This window comes from Crocodylus siamensis, chromosome 4 (assembly GCF_052110815.1).
Source record: "Crocodylus siamensis isolate JL-2025a chromosome 4, ASM5211081v1, whole genome shotgun sequence".
Taxonomy (NCBI): Eukaryota; Metazoa; Chordata; order Crocodylia; family Crocodylidae; genus Crocodylus; species Crocodylus siamensis.
Window position 1 is genome coordinate 156676902 of NC_143398.1, and position 27018 is coordinate 156703919.

The 27018-nt window shown below is 49.0% G+C and overlaps 1 protein-coding gene and 1 long non-coding RNA gene across 5 annotated transcripts in view; both read left to right on the top strand.

Moving 5' to 3' along the window:
* Window positions 1-488: 488 nt before the first annotated feature.
* Window positions 489-7173, top strand: LOC149866890 (uncharacterized). Its single transcript, XR_016441958.1, has 4 exons — window positions 489-984; window positions 1154-1286; window positions 4476-4530; window positions 6845-7173. It is a non-coding gene; the product is annotated as an uncharacterized LOC149866890 (long non-coding RNA).
* A 1038-nt stretch (window positions 7174-8211) lies between these two features.
* JUP (junction plakoglobin) overlaps window positions 8212-27018 on the top strand; it is a 50570-nt gene continuing 31763 nt past the window's right edge. The window contains exons 1-2 of one of the 4 annotated variants that reach the window (XM_090044432.1): window positions 8290-8333; window positions 8678-8773. The gene's annotated coding sequence lies outside the window, so the exon portion shown is untranslated. Of the gene's footprint in view, window positions 8334-8677; window positions 8784-25963; window positions 25987-27018 lie in introns of those variants that run through there. The other 3 variants (XM_090044431.1, XM_090044429.1, XM_090044430.1) reach the window with 3 other exon arrangements.

Genomic DNA, 27018 nt, shown 5'->3' on the forward strand with positions numbered 1-27018 from the left:
GTGACTGTAGCTTTGTTTCTTAGCATCCAGGCCTGGCTGCATCTGGGGCAGGCAGTGAGATGTGACCTGCCACCAGGAAGACTGATTCTGAGGTGGGCTTGGAGAGTAGTCTCAAAGGAGGAATTTTCTGCTGCTTTGGAGGCAAAGAGTTTGTGTATATGTCTCCCTCTTGCTCCCCAGGTTTGGGTCACAGTTAGGAATGGTGGCAGGAGGGTAGTAACCCAACTGATGAAAGACCAGACAAGTGGCTGTGAGGTGGCTCCACCTGAAATCATGAGACTGGCTTAAAAATTGTGAGATCTTAAATAATAACAAATCCTGGGGCTCTGTTTGCTTCCCAGTGTCTGAGCTATTGGGGGTACTTTTTTCTATCTCTTCTCCTTGACTCAAAAGCCAGACATTTCCTCTTAAAAAAATAAAGAAAACTAAGGGTCTCCCAGGACCCCAGGTGTTAGAGCTTGAAGAAAAGCACAATCAATAAACTTGTGATGAACATTGAAGCGAGAGGAACGGAAACCTTATTGTCTTAGCTGGGAGACTTGGGGAACTAGAGATGGTCAGGAAGCCTGCAAGGCATAGAGCGAAGAGAGAGAGTGTCCTGGCTGAGTGCAAAGGGTCCTTTTGCTCCTGAAAGGTCACAGCGGAAATGGCTTGGGTGGCCTTGGGGCATTAATAATTTAGGGCTCTTCTCTGCAAGACAAAGTGTCCAGGACTCCCTCCCCCCATCCCCTGTCTCTTCATGCAGCCAAACAATCAAAGCTTTTCAAGTAGCAGAGGGTGGGTGGTGGCCGTGCGTCTCTCTCCCTTCCGCGGGCAGCCTTCAGGAGGTGAGGTCACCGTGCCGCCAGCCCCATTGCTCACACTGCCCGGCATTGTTCATTGTGGCTGGAGCCTGGGTTGGGTGGGGAGAGCAAGTGCGCAAAACGCTGTGCAGGCCTGGAGTGTACAGAAAGGTTGGAGAGGCACAATGGGGTCATGACCAAGGTGGTGTTATACATACATGCACACATGTTTTACAGCTAGGGAGACTGAGGCACAGAGACTTCCTGGTGGTCACTGAGCCACTGGGAGAGCTAGAGACTGAACCCAGGAGTTTTCTTTCTGTGTGTCTCTCCCTCTTCCTCTAACCATCTGTATCTTTTCCCCTTCCTAGGGATGAAAATGGCACCCAGGAGTCCTGAATCCTCAGGGCTGCCCTCCGTCCCCGCCTAGCTTGAGGATCCAGAAGCCTCCTTCCAAGCAGAAACAGCAAAGGCCTTCCTCTGGAAAGGACTCAACACAGGAAGGTAGCTATGGGCAGTAATATGATTGGGGGTGGGGGGTTAGCTTTGTGAATTGTATGGTGCATTATCCCATTTCCCCAGCAGTAGGTCTGCCCTCCTCTCTGTATTCCTCTCAGGAGTGGAAGTGGTGCTCTGCAGTCTGTGGCCCATTTTGCTTGCAGTAACTTTACTTTTTGCTTCGCTGTAAAACCCAGAACTCAGTGGTGTTTGGTGCTGTGCAAGCACAGAACCGAAAGATGATCTGTGACCCAAAGAGCTTCCCAGCCCCTTGTCCAGTCTCTTCCATCAGCAGAATGGGGGTGCATGTTGCTCCCTTTCAGATTTGGCAACATTTTACACCCTAGAGCATGGACAGAAAAATCAATTGCACTGCGTGTAAAGGGTGTGGGAAAGAACTTCTGTTTCCCAAACTGATCCATTATAACTGTTTTGTGTGTCCGCTCCAGCCCACAGTAAATGAAACCAAAGATTTTTTGTAACTGTGTCACTCTTCGGTAAGATACCTGGTTTGACTTCCATGTCCTATGGGATAGGCATGGACAAATAAAACAATTGCAGCAGGTCACCTGGCTTGGACTGGGCAGTAGTAACCCACCTCTCCCACCCTTTTACAAAGGTAGAATTGTATTGTCTGTCCACAGCCCCACTTACTGGTGTATGGCACCAATGACAACTTCAAAGGTAGTGATAACATCTCCCTGCTTTCCTCCTTCCCCACACCTCAGCCAGTGCTGGTGCTGACGTTATAATGGTGAACGAGATGCTGGTGGAAGTGCTAATCCCTAGTGTATCTGTTCTCATATAAAGCCAAATCCTTCTTTCCAGCACTTGCCCATAATACATCCCCCACTTCAGCCCCATGCTTCTGTCCAGTTTGTATCCTGGCATTGTAGCCGAGGGCCACATAAGGGGGATGGGAACAGTTTCTCCCCAGCACACCACTTTGGCTGCTGTGTGCACAGCGAGGGGCTCTTGGAGCTGATCATTATTTCCACAGGCCTCTGATGTAGGCCAGCTCCAAAGCATTGCCGTGGTGCATTAGTGGATTCAATTGAATTCTGCCGAGGGAGATGGAGGAAAGCGTGGACGGGCTTGTTTCTCACAAATGACTTTCGGAAAGCACAGTGCATTGATGTTTTTTAATGGGGCTATGAACCAAAGCCTGTTAGCATTGTCAGGAAATGGAGTTATAATAATAGTCTTCCTTCTGACGGTTGAAAAGGGGCTATGGAGGGACCAGCTACAAAGCGTGCTGGCAGATAATTGCGTTATCCGACTTGTGCTGAACACAGGGGGGATCTCTGTACTCTAATCCCTGGGCAGGACACACCAAGCAGGAAACACATGTGAGCTCCCATTCCGTTTGTCAGCTGGTTAATCTGGTACCAGGAGAGCAATGAGCTCTGGGCATGTGGGACTTGCACTCCCCTCTCCCCACCCAGGTGAAGTAGCATGGAGACGGGGAGAACTGGCCCAGTTTTTCCTGATGGCAGGAGACAGGAGGCAGATTAGCCTCTTCAAGGGCAGGATGGGGCAAACAACTGGCTCTGATGTGGTGTCTGTAGGCCAGTTTCTGGGGCTTATGTCCTCCTCCTAAAACAGGAGAGGGGAACTGTAAAGCCTACCCTGATTCATAGATTCATAGATTGTAAGGTCAGAAGGGACCTTGGAAGATCATTGGGTCCAGCCCCCTGCACCAAGCTGGAAAGACAACTGGGGGTCAGGTGAGCCCAGAAAGGTGACTGTCTAGTCTCCTCTTGAAGAGCTCCAGGGTAGGTGATTCCACAGTCTGGACACTCTGACTGTGAAGAAGTTTTTCCTAATGTTGAGCCTGAATCGCTCTTCCAGGAGTTTGTGACCATTACTCCTGGTTTTCCCCTCGGGTGCCCTGGTGAACCGTTGCTCACCGAGCCCTTGATGTACTCCCCTAGTGTAGCGGTAAGCTGCTACCAGGTCCCCTCTCAGCCTTCTTTCCCTTGGGCTGAAGGGTCCCAGATCCCTCAACCTATCCTCATATGGCTTGTCTTTTAAGTCTCTGATCATACAGGTGGCTCTTCTCTGGACTCTCTGAAGCTTGTCCACGTCCTTGTTAAAGTGTGGTGCCCAGAACTAGAGGCAGTACTCCAGCTGTGGTCTCACCAGTGCTAAGTACAGTGGAAGAATCACCTCCTTGGTTTTGCTGGAATTGCACTGATTGATGCATGCCAGAGTATCATTTGCCATACTGGCTACAGCATCACACTGCCGGCTCATATTCATGATGCATGCTGCGGTGCGAGCCCATGGATGCTAACTGAGCTAGGATGGTGACAAAGGCGTGGGAACCCCCAACCCAGCTCTTTCTGAGGTGTAGAGGCAGCCTCCAAGACCTGCCTTTTCCATATTCTGCTTCATTTAGCTAAGTCCAGTTTTTCTCTGTCCACTGTTTTTTTGGGGGGACTTTGGCCATGGGCAGGGTGAGGAATCCACAGCTGGGAACCTGCACAGATGCCCCAGGGCCAACCCTGAGTAGAAACAGGCAGAATGGTGCTTAAATGTACCTTGGTCCTAGACTGGGATAGAACGAGAGGTTATTAACTGCAGCATTCCTTGCCTACACCCACGGAGGGACACGGCTTGCGGACTCCAAGCTAATTCCACCTCCACCCGCCCCTCTGGAGAACCAGCAGGATTCTGACGTGCCAAGGAAGTGAAGCTTGCGATTATTAACAAGCTTGTGAGGAAGTTCTTGATCAGTCTTGCTAATGCTCTGTGATGGTCTTTTGACTGAACTGCGTAGCCAACAGTTAGTGATGTAGCACGCCTGGCCCCTTCAGTCACAGGCTGAGAAATTTCACTTTGGTCCTCCAAGGAGACCTCTGTCAAAAGCAAGAGGAAAAACCTAATACTTCCCAAAAAAACAAGCAGCACTGAAAAATAAGACCCCTGCAGGCCAGCTCTGTGCATCAGAAAGGAACAACAAATGACTCAAGTCCTTGTTTTAGAGGTCTTTTATTTTTTATTTGTTTTGCTTTATATGCAGATCACTGAGAACAAAAGTTATTTTTTCCCCCTCTTAATAAATTCTCAGCAATGTCTTAGGGGCAGCAATGATTGCAACAGGTTTCACATGCAAGGCTGCTTGCTTGTACTCAGGATGTGGATTTGATTGAAACCAGAGCGAGAAGGGGTTAATAAAATTTCCTTCTACAGGCAGAGGAAAATATGACTACAGAGCCCAGAGTCCCACCAAGGTGATAACTGACAGGTGAGCAAAGATATTGTAAGGATGGGGGGAGGGAAGATTGTGCCAGGAAGATCATTTCACTGCAACCAGCCAAGGTGTAAGGAGAGATAAGAAATGGGCACCGATGGCAGTAAGGGAGATGCAGGAGACAGGTGACTGCAGGGCTCCATCTCTGCGCCACCACTGTGAAACCAGAGCAAAGCCCATTGAGGCTGAAATTGGCAGCTGGCTCCAAGCATGTTCTTCCTGGGGGTGGGGGATATTCCTGCTAGACAGCTAGACCCCTCGGTCCCTGCTTTCCCAGAATGGGGGTGGGTGGGAAGAATGAGTAATGTGCAAATCACAGGAAAATGCAAAACTGAAAGGAAATGGAAAGAGACAGGATAATGGTGGCAGCCACTTTGCCTACTGGTTCTGTGGTTTGTGAAGCTATTCAAGGGTAGCATTCCTTACACCTTGTAGTCAGGCCACCTGCTTCCTGCCAGAACACCCCAGCTTCCAGGAATAAGCGCTTGGTTACACCGGGACTCACATGCATTGTCTTGAAACTCTCTGTGTGCAGAAAGACACAGGTGCCTCACCTAAGTTGCTGTGCAGGACCATGCTTCACCCGGGCTGGTCGTCTTGTCTGTAAAAGTACCTGATGATATTTGCTGTGCACATGTTTGTTTCCAAACTGCAAGCCATGAGTAATGCCACAGTCATATTTGGCTCTGCTCTGGCAGCTTTCATCTGAAGCTTTCAAAGCTCGTTGCAAATATGAGGCAGCCAGAAGGCCTCCGATAATTAAAAATGGAAAATAGAACGCTTTGTGTTCCTAGTAACACCTTCTGTGGGAGGATCGCAAAGCACATTCCAGCAGTAATGAATAAATCCTCCCCCTTTGCCGGAAGGGAGGTGAGTCTCATTATTCTCATTTGAGCAGGAAAGAAGAAGCAAATGTGGGTATTTAGGGACAATGTTTTCAAAAGTGTCCAGGGATTGTGGGTGTTCAACTTAAGACTCCTTGGCCTGCTTTTCCAAGGTGGTTATGCAACTCCTGTGAAAATCAGGGCAATGATCTGAGCACCCAGAAATCGATGTGCTCGAAATCAGAGACTGACCTTGGGGAAAATTTGTGGCTGAAGTGACCTGCCTGAGTCCCTGGAGGAATCAATGACAGATCAAGGAATAGAACACAGGCTCCTGGCTCCTAGTTTGAACCCCAAACCTGTGGAAGCCAATCGGCGCACTGCCCTTTTTCTGCACTGTATCATTGTCAGGGGTAGATCTATGGGGGGGTGCAGTGGCATGGTTGCATGCCCGTTCCACAGTAAATGTCATGCACCAGTGGCTCCAGTTCCCTGTGCCTGGGTTTCCTGTGATGTCTAAGGCATGGCTGGAGCCCTGGGCTGGAGTGAGACACCCAGGGGGATAAATCAGGGAGCAGCTGAGTGATGGGGGACCTGCTCACTGCAGCTGCTGTCTGTAGCTGACCAGGGAGTGGGGGGAAGCCACAGGACTGCTTCTATCCTGCTCCATCCAGCCAAGGGCTGCAGGGACTGGTTGAATGGGGTGCTGGGTGCGTGGCAGTGACAGAGAGGAGTTCCTGCTCCCTCCCCATTCATTGCATTTCCCCTGCTGGCCAGGGGTTCCAGCTGTGGGGAGCACATGCATGGAGGGCCCTGCATATGGTGGGACGGTGGTGTCTGTAGATGTTCTGCCCCTTCCAGCACCTGCTTCCTGACAGTAGGAGAGAAGGAGTAATCCTGGGCCTTCACCTGCTTCCAAGTTAGTTGAGGACAGCACTGACAGTGGACTTCCAGGTGCTCCTGCTCCTTGTTACTTCCCCAGGTGTCCCCCACAATCTGGGAGCAAGCACTGGAAGCGGGGACCCATATGCTGTCACTGTCCCTGGCCAAGCCTGATGCTGCCACTTACCAAAGCCTCCCAGTGGAGTGGGGGAGGAGCAGCCCTGGAGTATCCCCTGCTCCTGTGTCAGCAGGGAACAATGACGGCAGTGGGTGGGTCCCCATGTTTTGCACCCAGAGGCAACCCCTGCTGGAGAGGGGAATGGGAGGGAAAGGGAGGGGGTGCCGAGAGTTGGGAAGGCAGGGTGGGTCTAATCTGCTTTGGGGACTGAAAAAAGTCCTCAGCAGCTGCTACCTGGCATTGTCTGTCCATGGTGGTGGGGTGGGGGGGCCTTCAAAGTCTGTTGTGGCACAAGTGACATTTCCTGCACCCCCTTTTCAAATTCCTAGATCTGCCTATAATCATTGTCCTACTGTTTCCCCTTCCTGCCACCTCTTAACGTGATGCGTTTTACCGCTGTTGGAATGCCGAGTCTTTCATACAGCACCGTATCTCAGCAAACACTTCTGAGAAGGAAAGAATTCGGTTCCCAAGATATTTCACATTCAAGATACTTTATTGCTGTTTCAAGCCAGACAAAGGATTATCAAAGAGTGACTGAGATGGAACCCTGAGGTATTGGTCCTTGCTTGCATGTGTCCCTGGCGACGGCTTTGCACTACCACTGGGTTTTTTTCTTCTCCTGTCCATTTGTCAGTATTGCCCATGAAAGGGTGGCAGGTTGTTACATAGCGAGACACAACTCCTACCATCTCGCTCCTCGGGTCACACACAGCTTTTCCTCATTGCTTTTTAATAGGAAGTCCTTTATCATTCCTGATCATTGGAGAAAATATGTTGTTGTTTTTTTTTTGCTTTTCCTCAGGACTCCGGATGCTAGTGTGTAGAACTGACTGGCTCTTTCAATTTCTCTTCTGTCACATTAGTTGCAGAGCCGGTCCTGTCTGGGTTGTGCTGTGCTGGGCGGGGGGGGCGCAAGGGAGGAGGCTAAAGACAAATGGGGAGGAATTGGGCTGGTGCAGACATGAGGAGCAGGCTCTCATCAGAGTGGGAGCTGGGAGAAAAGTGGCCAAGTCCAGATGAAGGGAGCGGAGTGGAGAAGGACAGTGTGCTTGGCTGCTGCACTTGCACCCAGGGCTTGCAGAAGGATGAAGGTGCTTTGCAAGGTGCTCCTGCAGTGAGGACAGAGCCAGGGACTGTATTTGAACGTGTGGCCATCGGACTTGGCTTGGCCCATCACCCCAGGCACGGACAGACGCGGCTGAGGGTGCCCGCGGGAGCAGGGAGCTGCCCGTGGTGTCAGATCCCTCTCCAAGCCCTAACGCCCACCTGTTCCTACAGTCGGTCTCCCCTTGCCCATGGGCAGGAGCCCACCGTGCTCATTAGTAGGTGGGGGAACAGAGTGCGGTGCGGTGCGGTGGGACCGGCGCTGTGGCTGTGGCTGTGGCAGGGAGCGGGGCCGCGGAAGGAGGCTCCTGGATCTGGAGAACCCGGGACGCGGGGAAGGGGGGAGGGGGATGCTCTCTCCGGGGAGCTGCCTGTGCCCCCTTCTTCCCTCCCCCCGGTCCTGATCCGCCCCAGCCCCCTTCAGCCCCGCCCTCACCTGCATGATGTCACCCACGTGGGGTTCCCCCGCGTCACGCCCTCCCCAGCCCACCTGGCTCACTCCCGTTCCGAGCACTCCCAGCCAATCACCGCCCCGCCTGCCCCGCCCCTGCTCCCCAACAGAACGCGCCTCGGCCAATGGGCCGGCGGTCAACACAGACCGGGTTGGGGACTGAACCCCACCCTTGCGGGCATGACGGAGCGCGGGCCGCGCCAATGAGCGGGCGGCGGCGAGTGGGCGGGGCGAGTGTCCATGGGGACGGGCCGGGAGGGCGGGGCCGGGCTGCGGGCTCAGGGCTCGGCTCCCTTTTGTTCGCGGAGGCGGCGGCCGCGGGCAGTGGCCGGGCAGGGCAGAGCGCAGCGCGCAGGTGAGCGTGGCTGCGGCTGCGGCCGCATCTCCTCTCCCTGGAGCCGGGCTGCCGCTCCGTCCCCGGGCTGAGCCTCACCCCTACCCCGCCCGCCCCTGGGTCCCGGTGCAGGGCCGGCGGCGCCCCCCTCGCACCTCGTCCCCTGGCGCGGGGAGCGCGCCTCTGCCCAGCCCTGGCTGAGGGGCTCTGAGCTCGGCTCCCCCGGGGGCATCCCGCCGCGGGCAAGGGGCCGGCCCCGAGCTGTGCTCCCGGAGGGCCTGGGGCAGGCGCCTTGCCCTCCCGCCCGGCCCCTTTCCGTCGCCCCTTGGCCGGCGGCCGGCTAACAGGTGCGCACCTGCTTGCAGGGGACCGTCCGCTGCCAGCCGTCGAGGAGGGGCGATCCCGTGGACTCGTGCCGCCCGCCGCCTGGGGAAGGAGCCCGTCCGGCATACGCTGACCTGGTATCTCGCCGTACGTGTGTGTGCAGTGCGTGGTGCTGTGTTAGTGGTCGCAGCAGTTAAGGGCTGCGAGCAGACTTGTAGGCATGATATTAATACAACTCTGGCATCCGACCCCTTGATACAGTGGGATTTGCAAATGGCCTTGATTTCTGCTCCCTCCCCCCTTTGAACGTGGCATGTGCGAGGTTACAGCTGAACCTCCTGCCAGAAGTTGTGTTGCAAGGAGAAATTGGATCCTGATGGGATCTTGAGAATTGGAAGGCTTTTATCTGTCTTGAGTAGCACGTCAGCCCCGCGACCCAGTGCAGTACAGCCAGCAGAAGGACTCAGCTGCTTATTAAAGACAAGAGGTGTAAACTGTGTTTTTCTTGGCTCTGGCAGCTTGGTTTCTCAGCTTTTTTCATTTGCTGTTTGCTAATTTGGGAAATTGTGGGAACAAGCGAGGTGGCTTGATTTAGCCTTGATCGGTGCAAATGACAGAAATCACTGAGCAAGATCTTCTGCAAATTCACTTCAGCTGGTCCTTCAAACAGTCCTTTTTTTGTAAAGCGCATAATGAGGCTTTCCTGTTTTGTTGCTCTTTTCCGGCTGCAGATTCTTTGAGGAGCAAGTTTGCAGATTGCTTACTTGGCTGGCCTTTCCGTGACAGTACAATTGCTGTTTCACTGACTGTTTTGGGAGGAAGAGTCTAATAGTGTTCAGACATAGCTCTCCATATGCTGACATAAGATGGCAATTTCTTTCCAAGGCGTGAGCACCATGCACTTAAAACCATTCCTCTGTATAATTGACAGGGCAGAGGATCAACATGCGAGCAGCTTTCGGGAGGAGATTGCAGTGCAGCTGCTTATAATCTAGGTATTGGAGAATGTCTGTCTGGTTTCTGATGCCGCTGTATGGTATTGGGTCATTATAAAACAATCGCAGCATGGTGCTTTCTGGGTTCACTTGGAAAAAGTGGTATGTGATTGCGTGGCTTTTTGCAATACATACCAATAAGTACAGTGATTATGTGCGTGTTCAGGAGCATTTGCTGTTTCAGCTTCCCTCCATTAGAATTCTCTTTCCCTTCCTTTCAGCAGCCCTAATCTTGGGTTATATCATTGACTGCTATTATGGCACCCATCCTGCTGGCTTGACAGAGGATGAAGGATGGTGAAAACAAAGGCCTGGGAACTCTGGAGATGCAGGCTTTGTGCATGGATTCGTTGTGAAACTCCCAGTTTGACCTTGCCGGAGTCACTTTGGGCCTATCTATCAACACTACCCTGATCTGTGCAATGAGAATCCTGAAGTGCTACTGCGTAGTCTTGTCAGGCTTAACTTTTGAGGTTTCAGAAGTGCTTGGAGGTGTTGGGAAGGAACTGCTGGAAACTTGCAGAGTACTGAGGTGTCTGGTCTTGCAGCCTGTTGGGCATAGAGACTAGAGTTGTGCAAGGGTGTGTCAGGATTGTTTGCCACACAGTCAGCAACTCCGTGTTGCTTCTGGGGTTTTGGCAGTTTGTGTCTCCTTGTTCTCTGTGCTGCTTCCAGGGAGAAAGGGAGGGCATTGCCCAGCGTCTGTCAGACTCCTCGGAGCCAAGTTTTTTGCTCCTCTATGAGCTTTGTCCTATTTGTTGTACTCCACAGGATGTTGGAGAAGCATGTGAGAGAGAAAATGAGAACACATTGGCTTTTGGTGTCTGTCAGAGTACCACAAACTGCCTTAAAACAAGAGGGAGTTAGTGCTGCTAGTGTGGAAGTCAATGGAGTGTGTAAGGAAGATATGAAGTATGCTCCAACCTCTGTGTTTTCTGAGTTCAGTTTAAAAAGCTGAGGAATGGAGTCTGTAGAAGGAATTCGTGCGGTAAAATTAGAAGTGTGCTGTCTGCTACGCTGCAGGGCGTTTGGGGGGGGGGAGAGTACTCCCTTGCTGTCTTCGCCTTGACGCTGGGAGAGGAGAGGGTGCTCTAATTGCATTAGCTAAATGATTAGCTTAATTAATCAGCTTTATAGCACAGATGAAAGGATAATGCAGGAGTGTTGCTGGGAGTTGCCTGGGAAAAAAAAACTCTTGTATGAGGAGCTTGAAAAGATGCTCTCTGCCAGTGCTCCTAGTAAATTTTTTTGTGTGCATCAACGCCCTGGTGTAGGCTGCTCTCAGTAGGGAGGGTATATTTTAAGTTACGCTGAAGAATAACAGCTATGCAGAAGACTGTAGGCAATGTGCATGGTACTGTACAAAATATCCAAATGGAGACCTCAGGAATAGGTTTCAAAGGCCTAAGGTAGTTGTTCTGATGTGAAGTGGCTTGATATGTAGCACTCTTCAGACTTTCCTTTCTGGGCTGAGATCCATTCTAATGCCCTCAACAGCTGTAGCATCTGGGCTTTCGGAAGTGGTGGGCAGTGGGCATCTTGAGCTGGGGGGACAATGCTGTAAGGTACTTGGGATTCTCAAGTCAAGGTTGCCATTGTCAGTCACTTACAAGTGGATGTTGTTAGTGAAGCCTGGCTGACACTGGACTTCATTTGCAGAAAGTACAGGTGTGTTATAAAAGATGAGACCTCTAAAGCTGACTGTTTTCTCGAGTAGAAATTAACAAAAGTGTCCTTGCACAATACCATCCAGCTCTCTAGGAAATCTACCATTGTCAGTGTTCTGCTGAGTGTCTGTATGTAAAGATGCCTTCCCCCTGCCCTGCTCCACCTCTGGACAAGTATTTTCATTATGGAGATTAGATATGCTGAAAAAACTGTTTATTTTTGGGGTCTTATCCTGCCCTGGACCATCTGAATGCAAACAGCTATTCTGAGGCAGGGCTGAGTTCTGCTTGCTGGGAATACACCCCAGCTGATCAGCATATTCCATCACTGCAACAGACAGGAGGATTGTGAGGCTTTGAAAGGCAAGGTTTATAGGTGTGTTCAAAAGCAAGGGCTGGCCTTGGGAACCTTCTGAAATGAGTCATCCTGAACCCTGCCAGGAGGGAAACAAACTGCCCACTTGCTTTCTTCCCCACCCCCCTGTTTTCTATCGGGTCACTAAAAATACAACAGGGATGACGTTAAGGAGGATTCATACCTCGTGGGTCAGGTGTTGGTATGTCAAAGGGCCTTCCAAGCAGAGTGGTGAAATTTGTCAGTCCTGGGATTTATGATGCTGGATGAGGGAAGTCAAAGGGAGACAGTTGCAGAAGTGAAGTGGAAGGCCCAACTGGGTATGGCCCACATATACTGTGCAAGTTACTGTGTCATTGTGCCTCAGTTTTCCCATCTGTGAACTGGGGAGGTTGAAGCTTAGCTTCCTTTGGAGCACCATAGAATAACTGCCTAGAGCCAGTGTGGCTATTGGGCAGTACTTTACCCCTCGGTTGCACTAGTTCTTGGATTGGAAGAACAGGATTAATCTCATTGTCCCATATCTCTTTTGGACCAAAGAAGCAGGAAAAAGAAAATGGTAGAGGATGATTGTGGTTCCTGTCTGTCTTTTCACTGTGGTCCTGTGTAAACTCCCACAGCCAGGTGCTTGTTTGCAGACTGCAGTTCCAGTGTTGCCTGTAGTAGCCACAGTCACTAGGGTTCCTGTGGCAAACAATTCAAGGCCACTGCAGCCTGTGTCCCAGGAAGCAGTTGGCTGTCAATATAATGGGCAAAGCTTTTCCATTTACAACCCAGGGGGCTTGTAAGAAGTCATATCTGTTGCTTGGGTCTCCTTGCCCTGTTCAAACCATAAAAAGTTCTTGCCTACAGCTCGTGGATATGGGCCCCTGGATGAGCTTAGTGCAGTGTACACTGCTTGTCACAAGCAGTTGGATGCTGCTGCTCTTCAGTTAATCTCTGCCAGTCAATCCCATCTTTCCTTGAAATTCTTCCCTTCCTAATGGACCTTGTACTTCCACTGCATTCAAGTTTGAAAGTTACTCTCAAACCTTGGAGGAACTCTCTCCTAAGCTTGGGGGTCTTCAAGAGGAGGAAGATATTTGGCTGGTGTGATATGACACTGGCACTCATTGCTGCCTGGGGCAGGTGGTTGGACCTGATCTGTTTAGGTCCCTTCTGCCCCTAAGCACTATGATTACCTAGACTGTCTCTCCACTAAAGGCACTTTACCGGTACAAGAATACCAGTATATAACTCACTGGCAAACTTTCCTAATGTGGATGCAGCCACTCTATAGGCACGGTGAAGTTTCCCAGTGCAAGCAATACCAGTAGAAGCTTGGTCTCACACGTATCTGTTAGAGGGAAAACATAAGGGTGGGAGTGGAGCTAGTTAACACAAGAACAGATGGGAATGAAATGGCCATGAATAAATTCAGGCTGGGAATAAGAAGTGAGATCCTATGTGATCAGGGAGGGTTTGGGGGAGTCTCTCACTAGGACAGCTGCTGGGAGAGGGTGGGGAGGCACAAATACCTGACCGCTTGCAAGGCAAGATTATGAAAGGGATTGTGTGAATGTGGTAGCGTAGGATAGCAAGGTGATGGGGAGATGATGGCCCTCTACTAGTCTTAGGTTCCTGTGTATGCAAGGGCTGCTGTTGGCACTGCTCCATCAGTTGGGGGTCAGACTTCAGTGGACGTCTGACTAGTCTGCTAGTGTGTATCTGGACTTACCTGGTCCATGTGTGCATAGACAAGAGCTATGTACACCCCTTTCTTAAAACAAAATCTAGGTTTAGGTTGGCCAAACCAACTGCCAAGTCTTTACAGTGCATCTACAATGATATCATGTTCTCTTTCTGTTGTGCCCCCAGTTAAGACCTGTACCTTGCTTGGTAAAGGTAACATGAGGAGAAATTTTTTTTCTCTCCCAGAGTCTTAGCTGAATTTTGAAAAGAGGGGTTCACTTCGTATCCTGACAGGTCCTTGGTCTCTGTGGCTGGCAGGATGCAGCAAGCATTTCTAACTGCCCACCAAGTTCAGAAAGAGGGGCCAGGCAGCTCATCTCTGGCAGGATCAGCTTTGCAGAAGAGATCAGGAGCGGATGAAGAATTGAAACAGGGTTTGACTGCACCTTCTCTGCCCTTGACATGGAGCAGGATAGTCTACCCCTCAGTATCACTTACCCTCACCTTCTAGCTGCCAGTTTGGCAGCAGCTGTGATGAGGTTAAGCCTTTTAGCTTTTGGCTGAACAGGAACGGGAGGATGAGTGGTGCCGAGGTGCAATCTCCATTCTTCCTGCACACAACATGGATGAGAGTACGGCCCCTGGCAGTCGTTCCAGTGTCCCCATGCTTCCATTCCAGTGTGGCAATTGGCTTCCTTGCTTAAGACATACCCCAGTTTGGGATGGCTAATTTTTGTGGGGGGAGGAGAACTTGTATGGTATGCAAATAATTTCTGCACTACAGGAGGCAGGTTGTAGAAGAGACTGCTACCTGCCACTGCCCCATCTCTGACTTGCTTCTCATAGTGGGTCTGATTTTTGCCATGCTGCTTTTCTGCAACTTTCCCTCTCTGGACTCGTGAATGAAAGCCCAGCATACTCTTCTGAAACTGATGTTCAGAGTCCATCTGTCCCGAGGCAGCAGCTACCTAGTCCACCTCCCTGTCAAAATGCTAACCTGGAGACCTCAAATGTTGCAACACAGTCAGGTTTAAGATAACCAAATTGCGTATTTCTCAGTAGTGCCTGTGTTCAGACCTCAAGCTTTGTTCACCTACTTATGCCATCTAATTCTTGAGATCTAGGGTGGAGAAATGCCCATGCTTAGTCAGTCTGTCCACACGGAGTCATTATCTGGCCTCACTCTAAGCTTATGTTGTATTCATTGTTGCCACCCTTCGGCTTGGGTGGAGGATGTCTGTCTGCTCCCATGGGAGGTGAAACATGAGATCTTCTAGGGAAGTGTAGGGTGCAGGGAACAGCAGCTGTCTCTTCTCTCAGCTCTGTGGGGCAGTAGCCTCTGCCTTGTAGCGGTCTCTCAAAGTGGGGTCTGTGCATGGCGGGTCCTAGCTGCATTTGACAAGGGCCCTGACATTCCTCTGCAGGGGAAAGGCCATTGGTGATGAAGGCACAATGCTCAAATTGGTAAGTTCATTGTCTGATAATGGATTTGGAGAGGTTTTCAGGTCCATTTCCATGTCCTTTGTTAATGTTTGTTGAAGTAGGCTATAAAAGTACGAAATGCCCAATTAAACTGTCTTTGCGCATTCTAAGCCTGTAACTATTCATTGGCTTGGAAGGTTTCTATAAAATGTCATGAAAAACCCATTTTACTGCACATTTGGCTAAGTGGGTTTGGCCATTAAGATAAAGGAAAGCAAAAAAGCTCGTGGCATGTTAAACAGCTCCCCCCCCCCCTCGTTTTCCTTGACATTTTGGCTCCTTGTTTGTTGGTTTTAGGTGGCTGGGTTAATGCAAACAAATTACTCTGGCTGTTTTTGGGGGTGGGGAGGGGGAGAGGTTTAAAAAAAAAAAAGAAAAAAGGCAAGTTGAGTTACAGCAGTTCAGGGAACAGGGCTGTTGGAAACCTCCTGATCTGACTGGCCAGAGCAGAATAGCTGATGCACCGCAGCTAGTTTCGAACAATAGATTTTTATGGTCTATTGTCTCGCCATCCATGAGTGATGGGCGTGTCCACAGCAAGCCAGCTCTTCTCGGATGGTACTGTCAAAAAGTATAAACTCGCCCTTGGATGCTATTGGGCAGGGTTTGACTGAACCAGACCAACACTGAACATCAGTCCTCTTAAAAGAGGGCTGCATGGCTAGGAAACTTAACTCGTTAAGCAGACAGGTTTTGGTCGGTCTCATTGCTTGCTCATGAGAGCAGGGTACTGAAAGATCCCTTCTTCCCCAGCATTGCTGGTGATTGGGACTGTGCCGGTTTTGAAGGGGGAAAGGTTTAAGTGTTGCAGCTCTAGTTTCTGAAGAAACCACCAGCCTTTCTCCCTTTCCAAGCTGGGTTATGATGGATGGGATTTAAAAACTGAGATGTGGCCAGACGGATGAATTTCAGCCAACTAAAAGGCATGGAGTTACTTACTGTGTATCAGTTGCTCTGGGGTAACTGTCTATGAGTCCACTCGTATTCCAAAGTAAATGAAGGTTAACCTCTAGGCCATTTTAGTCCTGTTTTTTATTAAGAGCTAAACTGCCTGACTTAAGTTTTTTCCTTACTGTAGGGTAAGGATGGGTGCAGAAACAACCACCATGGAACAACTGACATGCAGTAAATTTTGGCCCCCTTTTAAATGGCTGGAATCAGTTTGTTCACCCAGGCCCTTGATGAATATGACTGCACTTCTCTAAAGTGTGCATTATGGCCAAAAAAGCAACATGATGCCTAGATATTGCAGGAGTACCTCCAACTATGAGTAATCCTGTGCAGAAAAAGGCTTCTTGAACAATTGCCTCAGAACTGGGAAAGAGAAACTCCATTTATAACATTGGTATGTTGGTTAAATCATGACTTTGACGTGCTGAACTTTGCTTGAAATGCTGCTCTGCACTGTCGTCTTCCTGCTCGGGAAGATCTTTTGTGTAGAAACACGAACACCTCCCAGCTCCCTGGCTGCTTCCAGCAGAGCCGAGATGTTTTGGAGTGTCCTCATTTCTTCTCTAGTGTTTTTTAGCTTCTAATTTGGAACATCAGTCACTTCTAGCACCTCTTAAGCTAATTGTTTGAGTGCAGTTGGAGACCTTGGAAAACACTGCCTCTGGCCCCAGTGCAGCATTTATTTAACATTTAATATATGGTACTGTCCTAATCTTATGACCCGGCCTTCCACGGTACCCCCAAATCTGCAGTCTGGTTCAGACACTGGGATAAACAAGCTTGATGCCAGCAAGACTTTCTCACCTCTGTTTGTTCTGCCACCTTCATGGTTTCTCCTTTAAGGCTGCATGCCCCTGGTGTACAAGGACTTGGTATATGGCTTCCTACCAGCCCGTATCTTTGTCTTGGTTTCAGCAAACCATTCTGCCTGATATGGTGCCTATCCCTAGAAATCTGAGTACTTGAAGGAAGAAACCAAATACCCTTTTTATCCCCATTTTACAACCAGGGAAGCTGAGGTCTTCGGTACAGCAAGGAATTGCACAGGCTTAGGTGTGTCTGCACAGGGGTTGACAGCCACTTATGTAGGTTTAAATAGTGTCCATTTCTAATTGATGGAAGCAAAACTGGAAAGGGCCACTCATAAAACAAAACGAATGTACTCATCCCCAGGTTTGTGCTGGCCTAACAACTTTTTCACTTAAGGTGATCCCTAGGTATGAGAGGCCCGAGGTCATGCAGCAAGTTGGTGGCTGTCATGGGGTTAGAATTGGAGTCTTAAACCCTATTTCTGGTGTTTTGTCCACCAGACCTTGCCAGTTATTAGAGCTGTGTCCACTCTTCTGAAGAGCTGTGACTTTTTTACATTCATGTTTGAGGCGAACCTAAAATGCTGGAAATGCTTTGCCAGTTTTATGTAGCCAGTACCTCTCCACAGAGGTTTTTAATGGTCAGTTCTTTCATCCAGCGGGACCTATGTAATGTGTGATTTGAAGGAGACAGATGGGATGACATAGGGGAGTAGCATGTATTAGATGTGTGTGTGGGGGGAAAACTAGCCATAAATACTTGAATCCTGACATGAGCAACTTTTAAACACATTGGTGCTTAAATGGCATCTGTTCTGTTGCTCAGCAGTTTCAACCAAGAGCAAAAAGGCTCCAAAACAATGCATTGAACTGCATTGACTATACCAGGGTTGCTGTGCTGGGGGAAGAGGTGTCTGACGTTGCCTTCATCCATACCTACGTTATGAAAAATGCATTGAAACCTGAGTGTGGGCAAAGCCAAGCCACAATTTAACAAGTGATAATGGTCGTGGCAAGTCCTAGTTGGGACATCCTTAGCAAAAAGCTAAGGACGTGTTTGATTCTGTGAAGTTCCTTTACTTGTGGCTTACCCTTCAGCCAACCCCTCCAGGAATATCATGATGGAAGCCGATATTCTTTGTTTTTTTGTTTTTGGGGGGGGGAGACTTTCTTTACTGACAAATACCAGGAAGAAGGTCTGCTCAGGGCAGGCTGCTGCTCTTTGAATCCAGCTGTGCGCGCAACCAAAAAGCACATCACAAGTCTGATGTAAATGTTTCTGGGCATGTCCTTGCCTGTTCTAATTAGCTTGTTAAACTTCATTTGAATGTCACATTAATTGTGGAGTCTGAAAGTGCTAGGAAAACACTTCACGTTATGTTCCTTGTGAATAGGATTGGGTTTTGTGTGGCCTTTCAAATACTCCAGGTACCAGGAGGTCCTTTTGAAGTAATTTAAATAGTCAGTGGTAGTGACAGCTGAAGTCAGCAGTCAGACTTGACTGAACTGCAAGGCAGGCAGGGCTGCTGTTCTCTGCTCTAGCAGACGCTTGTTGTCTGACCTTGGGGAAAACAGAAGTGAAGTGTCTTTGGAAAGGTTGGTCTCTCTCCTTTGTCTCCAAGTGCTTTGGGATCTGCGATTTGGGAAGTGCAGGCCCTGAGTGTTTACTAATGTCCACAAGCAACTTATTACCTGCCTAATGTAGGCAGTAGTGTTACCTGCACAGTAAGTGTTGTCTGCTGCTCTCATTGGAAAATGCCTCTTGCGTGCATCTCATTCCACAGAACTAGACCTGAGAACCGCAAGGCTTTAGCTTGTGGTGCCAGCTCTCTACCCCTTGTTTAGCTTTGTGCACTTTGTACGTTGGCATGCTGTCCGAGCTCCTCTGGTGCCGTTATTCTCTGCAAAGTGTGTAAAGCCCCGGTGTGTCTAGTGTTGTCTAAAGCACCCTCATTTGGTCGGGGAGCTTGCTGGCTGAGGTTGTGTAAGACTTGAATCCATTACTTTTCGTCTATAGAGGGTAAGGTGCTGGCTACTGAGCCATTGCTGTATTACAGCTGTTCATGGAACAAAGCTTTGCTACAGATAAAGAACAGCGTTTTGACACCCATTACTTTTTTTTTACGGGAGCGTATAAATGACAATGGCAATTCAGGCTTTGAAGTTTTAATACGGCGTAGGAATAGTGTCATGCTCTTGTCTGAAATCTCTTTCGATGAACAAACCTTGCCACAGCCCCATCTCTTGTGTAAGAATAATGTATATTTTATAAACAACCGTGCCAGGGAAACAGCCATGAGAGGCAGCAATGTTTCTAATTAGATAGAGATTTGAAATATCTTTCTAAATCTGCCATCCCTGATTGGTTTTTCTGCAGCTCCTGCCAGGCCTCTAGGCACTTCATAATGCTTAAGTCATTTGGTTCTAAAATCATTTTTACAAAAAGGGCAGGAGTCTCGCATTAAAGCTGCAAACTCCTCCTCCAGATGCTATTGTGTACAGATGTGTTTGCATCATTAGCCAGAGTGCTTGTGAATTTTGGCTTCTCAATATTTAAACTAGACCGGTCTTGAGCTGCTTTTTTAGCATGCTGAGCAAAAGCCCTTGGTTCCTGCCTACTTCAGGCCCGCAGCCGATAAGCAGGGCAGAGTAGATTGATTTGGGTTGCTAAGTGATTTTTTTTTTTAATATTCCACACCTGGTTGATCAAAGCGATTACCCATGGGAGGGGAAACCAGCTGCAAGACTAAGTAAATAAAAATAACCTTTCTAGAGCTCTGCTGTTAGAGGTAACGTGGTGTAGCGCATGAGATACTAGATTTAAGAGCTGAAAATAAATTCCAGGTTCCTTGTTTGCTGTGACCTTAGTGAAGTTGTGGTGTTTCTGTGCCTCAGTTCCCAAGCCTCTAGAAGGGAGAGAAAATGTTTGGGAAATGTTCTGGATGAAAAATAGCTCTGCTTTTCAGCAGCAGTGAATGGCCAAGTTAGGAAAACATCTCCAGCTGCAAAAAGAGAACCGTCTCTCTGGATCCCCTATGCAACTGGAAAGGCTGAACTTGACTCCACTTTTTTCCAGAGTAATGAAACCAGATGAGACCTGTTGACAGATGAGCTTGCCTGTTTTTGAGTTCTTTGAAGGCTCTGTCAGTTTTTGGAAAGAGCCAAACTCCCTAATTAGGACCCACATGCCAATTACATCACTTTGATTAGCAAGTCTGAGTAAGAGCCAGTTCTTCTGGCCGCATGTGTGGAGAGGGATAGAGGAAGAGGGGAGGTGGGTGGGAGGGCGGCTGTTTGCGTCTCTGGGTGTCGCATCTGTCTGTGGTTGCTATTTCAGGAATGTGCAGCGATCCTGCCTTTGGACTCTTTGTGGCATTGACTTAGCAAGGCATATCACTGCATAAAGTGCACTTGCTTAGCTGGTGGTAAAAAGACCTTTGGCCACTTTAAACAACCTTCCAGTAATCACTATGACACACAGTCAGGGCACTGGTGACAAATCATTAACTTGCTCCGACAGGCTGGGTGCTGACTGGTGTTGCTTATAATTTCTTGTGAAGCATCTGAACTTTACAGATGTAATGCGGTTGGATATAGAAATTAAGTTAGGACACAACAGCCCTCACATCCCTTTTGTTTCTCCCCTCTTGTTCATTCCCATCTCATCTACAGAATTGGGGCTGCGCAGCAGAATGTTGTATTTTTGGGCACGATTATCTGAGCTGGAAATAGCATGTGAGCCTCAAAGCCTAAATTTAAAAGCCTGCAATTATTGTGTTCTTAAGGGACTATGTGTTCTTCATTCTCTCTTAAAATAAATAAATAAATAAAAAAATAAAACAAATCTTTCTCATCCAGATGGAGGTATTGTGATTAATTGCGCTGTTTTGATGTCTCGGGCAATTCAAGTGGCCATGCCAGATTCTCCTATTCATGGACAAACAGCAAGTTTTCTCATCTTTCCCACTGATGTGCCTAACGAGGACAACCAACTTGCATTAATGAGGGAATTGGCACATGCAAGGCTCCTAGCCCTGACATTTCTGTTGGTTTCCTTAAATGAAAGCATTAGTGCTAATTGCGCAAGGCTGCACCTTCATGCATGTCCATTAATGACCTGGAGAAATCTGCTTTCTGAGGCCTCTGCCTGAGGCATGCGTGAAGGGCTGATCAGCATGATGCTGTGCCCTGAGCCAAGTGCTCAAGTCTGTTTCCTCTTGATAAAATGTGCAGATGACAGCTGAGTGAGGTGCCTGCTGAGTTGTTTCCAGGAAGTACCACTGGTGAGAAGGAAGCTAAGAGCCCTGTGTCATAGCATGACCAGTGACTTCCTAAGCCAGAAGCTGCATCCCCAAGAGAAGTCCTTTTCCTCACCTGCCAACAATAGGACTTGATCTTGCCCAGAAAGGGTTGCTCTCTGATTTACTAAAATTGAAAGCCTTTTCTAGCTGCGAGCACAGATGGCTGCTCCAGCTCTCTGCATTGAGTCACTCTGAGCCTGGATTTTTTTTTAACGGGTTCTGTGAAACCGAGGGTATTACCTCTACAGACGCATGCAGGCTCCGGCAAGGGATCCATCCTGTGTGTCCTGTACAAACACCAGGGAAGAGGTGGGCCCTGCCCTGAAGATTTTTGTAATATTAAAAAAAGACCAAAACAATTTAAAAAAAAAAAAAAAAAAAAAGCCCAACTTTCCTTCCCCAAATGCCTAGTGTTTAGTAGGGTTAATTTGCTAGGCAAGGGGTAGGAAGGTTGAGAACACGCACACTAGTTGCATCCATTTCTCTTAATTGCATTTGTATTGATTCCCTGCCTAACCTTTTTAGATGATTTTAATGTTTACCCCCTGTTGGATTTAACCCTAGGGAGCCTCTCTCTGGCTACAATTCCTGACCGTTTCCGTTTAGTCTTAACTCTTGTGGGTTTGTTTTTTGTTTTGTTTTTCATTCTTGGGAGCCAACTAGAATTAATTCTTTATCTGCTACTTAGACTGAGGATGGATGATTTTGTGGTGAAGGCCCTGGACTGGGAATCTGGGTTTGGTTTCTGCCTCTGCTACAGACTCCATGTCTGGTGTGGGGCAAGTTTAATCTCTCTGCCTCAGTTCCCTGTTTTGTAAATTGGGGCTCATCTTACCTCTGACTGCAAGTCCTTTGGGGAAGGGGCTGTCTCTGCACACAGCTGTGGCACCCGAATGCCATAGAGCCCTGATCACATGTGACCCCCCCCCCCAGAATCCAGTCTGTCGGCTCCAAGACTGCAGCTGGGTTGTGCTTTTTATGGAGATCTAACATTGTGGAGAAAGCAGCCTGCCAAAAAACCAGGGTCTGGCCTACCCTGCAGTTTTGGTAACTGAGTCTAGCTGGGTCTCCTGTTTTCCTTGTGTCCAAGATTTGAGGCATCAGCTGTCCTTTGCAGTTGGTGTGGTGCATAGTCTTTTCCCAGTATGGTATAGATTGATCCTGTTGTCCTGATGCAGTTGATTTGCCTGATCCTCCTGCAGGTTCCCTGCAGTACAGGGCAGTGTGTGATGCCCAGTAGCACACGGGGCAGCCCAAACTTTCCCACAGCGCCCTGTTACAGCAGTGTGGGCTGCAGGGCAGGGGCGGGTTCACAGGCACATTCCACTTGTGCAGCGGACGCTATAGCAAGCTGTGCTGAAACTGTGAGTCACTGAGTCAGAGGTGCGTTACCTCTGAGGAAAGAGGGACCTACCATTATACCAGTAGTTAAGAGGTTCTATAATGCGTTCCCTTCTTGGGTGTAGAGTCTGCATCTGGCACTTAGGCATCTCTAGTTCATTGGTCTCTTAACTTAAACTGCAGGAAGAGGCCTGGATTGGTGCTGGGTGGGGTGTTGGGCAGGATGTTGGGCAGACTGTGCAACATCTGACAGGATGGGAAGGACTGGTTTGGATCCAAAGAATCTCTCTGGCTTTGTTTAATGTAAGTGAATTTCTCTTCACTCCCAAACATCCCAGTAATGAGGAAACCAGGTCATGGAGTGGAGAAGGTATAGTAACATAGGGGTTGCATACAACTCTCTTGCATTAGGTTAAATTCCAATGCAATTACGGGATCGTGGGGCACTTGTGTTAATCTACTCAAGTGGAAATGGTTCCTTACTCCTAACCAAAGCAAGGGAGACTTCTGCCAAATTACAGACACAGCACTGGGTGGCTTTGGTCTTTTCCTTTTTAATATGTATACTAGCAACAATACAGAGAGGTTTACAGATTTACTAGTCCCTACCCAATTTGACAAGAGCTGTATTGGCTTGCAAGACCAGTGGAACATTTGAAAGGCGTCCTGCTTGAGACTTAAAGACTGCTTTTGACCAAGCTTCTCTCCATAAGTAGAACACAAAGAAAATATGGGAGAGATCAGAGAGTGGTGGTCTCTGAGAACGTGTAGGTGTGCTTCTAGTGTCAGTCCATTTGGCATGTATGAAAATTGCTAATGATGTTGTGGACCTTCCTAGTTGGGAAAGCTCACTTAATTTCTTTCTGTTTGTGTCTCTGGGTGTCGCATCTGTCTGCGGTTACTATTTCAGGAATGTGCAGCGATCCTGCCTTTGGACTCTGTGGCATTGACTTAGCAAGGCATATCACTGCATAAAGTGCACTTGCTTAGCTGGTGGTAAAAAGACTTAATAGAGTGAATTGGGTTAGCTGACTGTATTCTAATAAACACCCTGTAGTGAAAGGCCTGCTGATACCTTTTGGAAAAATCAGTGTGATACAGCACTGATAGTAAATGCAGCCCACTTGCATGAGAACAACTTTGGAGCTGAAGCCCATGGTCCTGTAGAACCGTGGTTCTTGGTAGAGGTGCAGTGATGCATCCGATATTGGATTGGCACTGATATAAAGAAATTAGCCTGATGTGGCCAATAAATGCCACTCATGCATGCAGCCACAGCTTAGCACATCGGCAGTGAGGAGCACAGCCTGGCAGCTTGGAGAGCTGTGTCCAGCTGGTAAGTCTGTTGTGGGGAAAGAGCAGGGGCATGGGGGGGGGCCAGATCAAGGCCCCCCCCACCTGTGGTGAAGGAGGAATGGGGCAGTGCTGCGCAGCCAGGGTGGAGCCATGGCTCATCTGGGGGGTGTGGGGAGGGGGGTGGCAGCTCCTGCTGCTGCATGCACCTTGGGAGCTGGAAGGGGGGGCTATGGTGAAATTTGGGGTGGCTGCTGTCCCCCCATAATCCTCATCCCAGCACCGCCTGCTCTGAGCACAGCCTTGAGTGCAGCTCCCATGCGCTGGGCTTTTCCCTGGCCCCAGTCCACAGTGGCATTCCCCGCCTGTGCAGATCCAGGGGCACATGCCCTCCCAGAGTGTGTGCAGTGGTAGGAGCTACCACCCCCCTCCCTGCCCCCTTCCCCTCTGGATGAGGTGTGGCTCTGTCCCACACCCTGCCCCACCACAGCTGGGCAGCGCTGGCCCCAGCCCCTGCCCCACTCCTTCCCTCACTGCAGGGGCCTTGATCAGTTGTGACCACTTCGCCAGGATTCGGTGCTGAGGGCCCAGACCAGCCTAGTCCCTAGCACTGTTGTCCCTAACTCAGGCAGCTGCTGGGGATGGGAAATGAGGAGAAAGGAGACAAGATGTGGATGGAGTTTTTCAGCACCCTCTTGAGAGATGTCCATCTTCACAGTGCAGTGTAACAGAGCCATGCCACACTTGATCAGGATGACTAGGGCTGTAAACAGACTTTGTCAAATGAAGCTGATCAGTTTCCCGGCTGCTCTATTTCCCTGTGTGAAAAATGTACGTTGCCCATTGTCCCACGCTGGGCAGGGGCCTGATACTGTGGGCAGTGTTTTTTGCTTACAGAGGCATGCCTCAGAGGTTCCCTGGGGCACAAGTAAATGTGGGACACTGGCCTTCTGCACTTACAGAGGTGTCCCTTACAAACTGTCTAGGGCTAGGGCATGTCTCTGCAAGATGGGAGCGCTGGACAGGCACTTCTGGTGAGGGGCCTGATCCAGCAAGCGGATTCCTAGGGCATGTAGGATTGGGTTGCTGGAGAATGCAGGCATCTCCAGGCTGCTCACACTCTTGTGCCATAAAGCAAATGGACATCTGCTGCAGTGAAGTGGCAGAAACTAATAGCACCTTTGTCATGGCAACAGATTTTTGGGGGCATTTGTGACAAAGGGTGTGAATGTCTGTTTGCTTGGCCTTTGTGCTGCCATAACACTTTTTACGATGGCACAAAGGTTTCTTCCGTAGGGCAAGTAGTGAGCAAAAGCAGAGACGGACTTTTCATTTGTGTGTGGTATTGGCGAGACGAGTGCTGAAACCCTGGACCCATCTCACGTCCACATTTTGTAATGCAGAAAAGAGAGATGAGTGTAAACTCCTTTATAGAGTGACGTAAAGAATGTACTCTGCTTAGCTTATTGGGAACGCTCAGGGGACTTGATCACAGTGTAGAAGTACTTTCAAAGGAGGAAGAAAGTACTTCTACCAGGTACTACAGGGCCCTTTGATCTAGAGCAGAGAGAGGCAGAACAAGAACAGACATCTGGAAACAGAACCCAGCCAAACTCAGCCTGGAAATGAGACTTGGACATGTAGGCTAGGTACAGACATTCAAAAAGCCTGAGGCAGAATCTGTCTAAGCTACGTGGTTTTCTGTAAATGGTGTAGTTCAGGGGTGGGCAAAATGTGGCCCATGAGCCAGATGTGGCTTGCCAGGCCATTCCATCTGGCCTGCAGGGCCCCTAAAAAATTTTAGAAAATTTATAGTTATCTGCCCCGGATGCCTGTCATGCAGCTCTCGATGGCTTGCCAAAACTCAGTAAGTGGCCCTCTACCCAAAATAATTGCCCGCCTCTGGTGTAGTTAGATTGGTAGTGAACAGAATACACATTCACCCAGGATGGGGTGGGGGGGCTGCCAATTTTGGACTGAGTTCTGCCATTTTTAAACCAGTCTGTGCTGAACTTCTGCTCTGTTATGGGTATAGACCCCTTTCCGATCACTTATACTGGTAAAAGTGTAACGTATGTACTTGACCATGAGGAGGGTGACTGACCATCAGCACCAACTCCCAAGAGAGGTGGTTGCAACTCCACCTTCAGTCTGTATCTGTGGGCATTAGGGGACGTCTTTTTGGATGATGCTTTAACACAATGCGAGTTACTGAACTCCTGGTCCCTTCTCGTGTCAACGCATGAATCCAAAGCGTGTCTTTGAGGCTGAGTTGCCTACTGTTTCAGCAACTTAATCCACTGGAAATATATCAGCATGAGACACAAAGGCCCAGCTGGCTCAGCTGTTTGCGTCAAGCATACCCACGTGCACATATGGCAGTGAGATAATGCCCGCTGTGCCTTACTGCATGCTGTCTTGCAGATGCTGGCTCCTGGCCTGCTGCCTTGCAGGACATGACAACAAACAGCACAGCTTGCTACAGGTAAGGAGAGGAGGGAGACCCCCTCCCAAAAACAAAACAATGAGCAAAAAAACCCACCCCAGACAAAACACCAACTAATTGCAAATCCTCAGCAGGAAGGTGGCCCAACAAATGGCCTTCTTTGCTTGGCCTGTGCTGTTATAGGAGCACAGTAAGCAGGTCTGGTTCTCAGCTTTTGGGACTTGCGCTTCTCTCTTCATTAGGCTTCTCCATCCTGCTTTTTTGCTGTGGAAGAATAATGACCATGCATATCCTCACAAGGGGAAAACAGTGAAAGCTTATTAATGAATAATACCTTGTCATCAGATGACATGAAGTAAAATATTACAGCCTGGACTTGTGTGTGTGTGCTGGAGCTGTCACTAACTATTAATTTGGGTGAAGGCAAGGCAGTTCACGGGTTTGGAGAATGCACTTTTTTTTAAAGTTCTGTTGGAGAGCTGCAACCAAGCAAAACAGATTGTTGCAAAGAAAACATGCAATTCTGGGAGGTGAGGGGGGGCTTTTGCTGTTGATAGATCCATCAGGGAGCCCCTTCCCTTGGCTTCAACTAAGATGTGTAAAGGAATGCATGAGGGAAGCAGACAGTGCTGCCTGCATGGCAGAGGAGAGTGCTTTATTCTCAGCTTGTATCAACAGGCTCAGAAATGAACTTTACCTCCCAGTGATGGTGTTTAAGAAAAGAATTTTTTTTTTTTTTTTTTAATAACCTCCCCTGATTAGCTGACCCAGGCAGCTTGCTTCTAACCAGTGACCTCCTCTCCACCCTTCTCTCCAAGCGAGTTGGAATTAAGTTATCTGAGAGCCTGTTGATCGTTCATTGGGCTGACACAGGAAGCCAAGGGAACAGTTCCAGTACAGTTATAAACATGCCAGGAGAACAAAGGAATTCAGTTTCTTTGTTTGCATGGATGATGAGGACTGAGCAGAGTGGGGGTTGGAAGGCGGTGGTGGTGCATTGTGCTATTCCAGCTTCCATTACAAAGATTGTCGTTCCTCTAATGTACGAGTCTCTTCCTCATTAAACTTCAA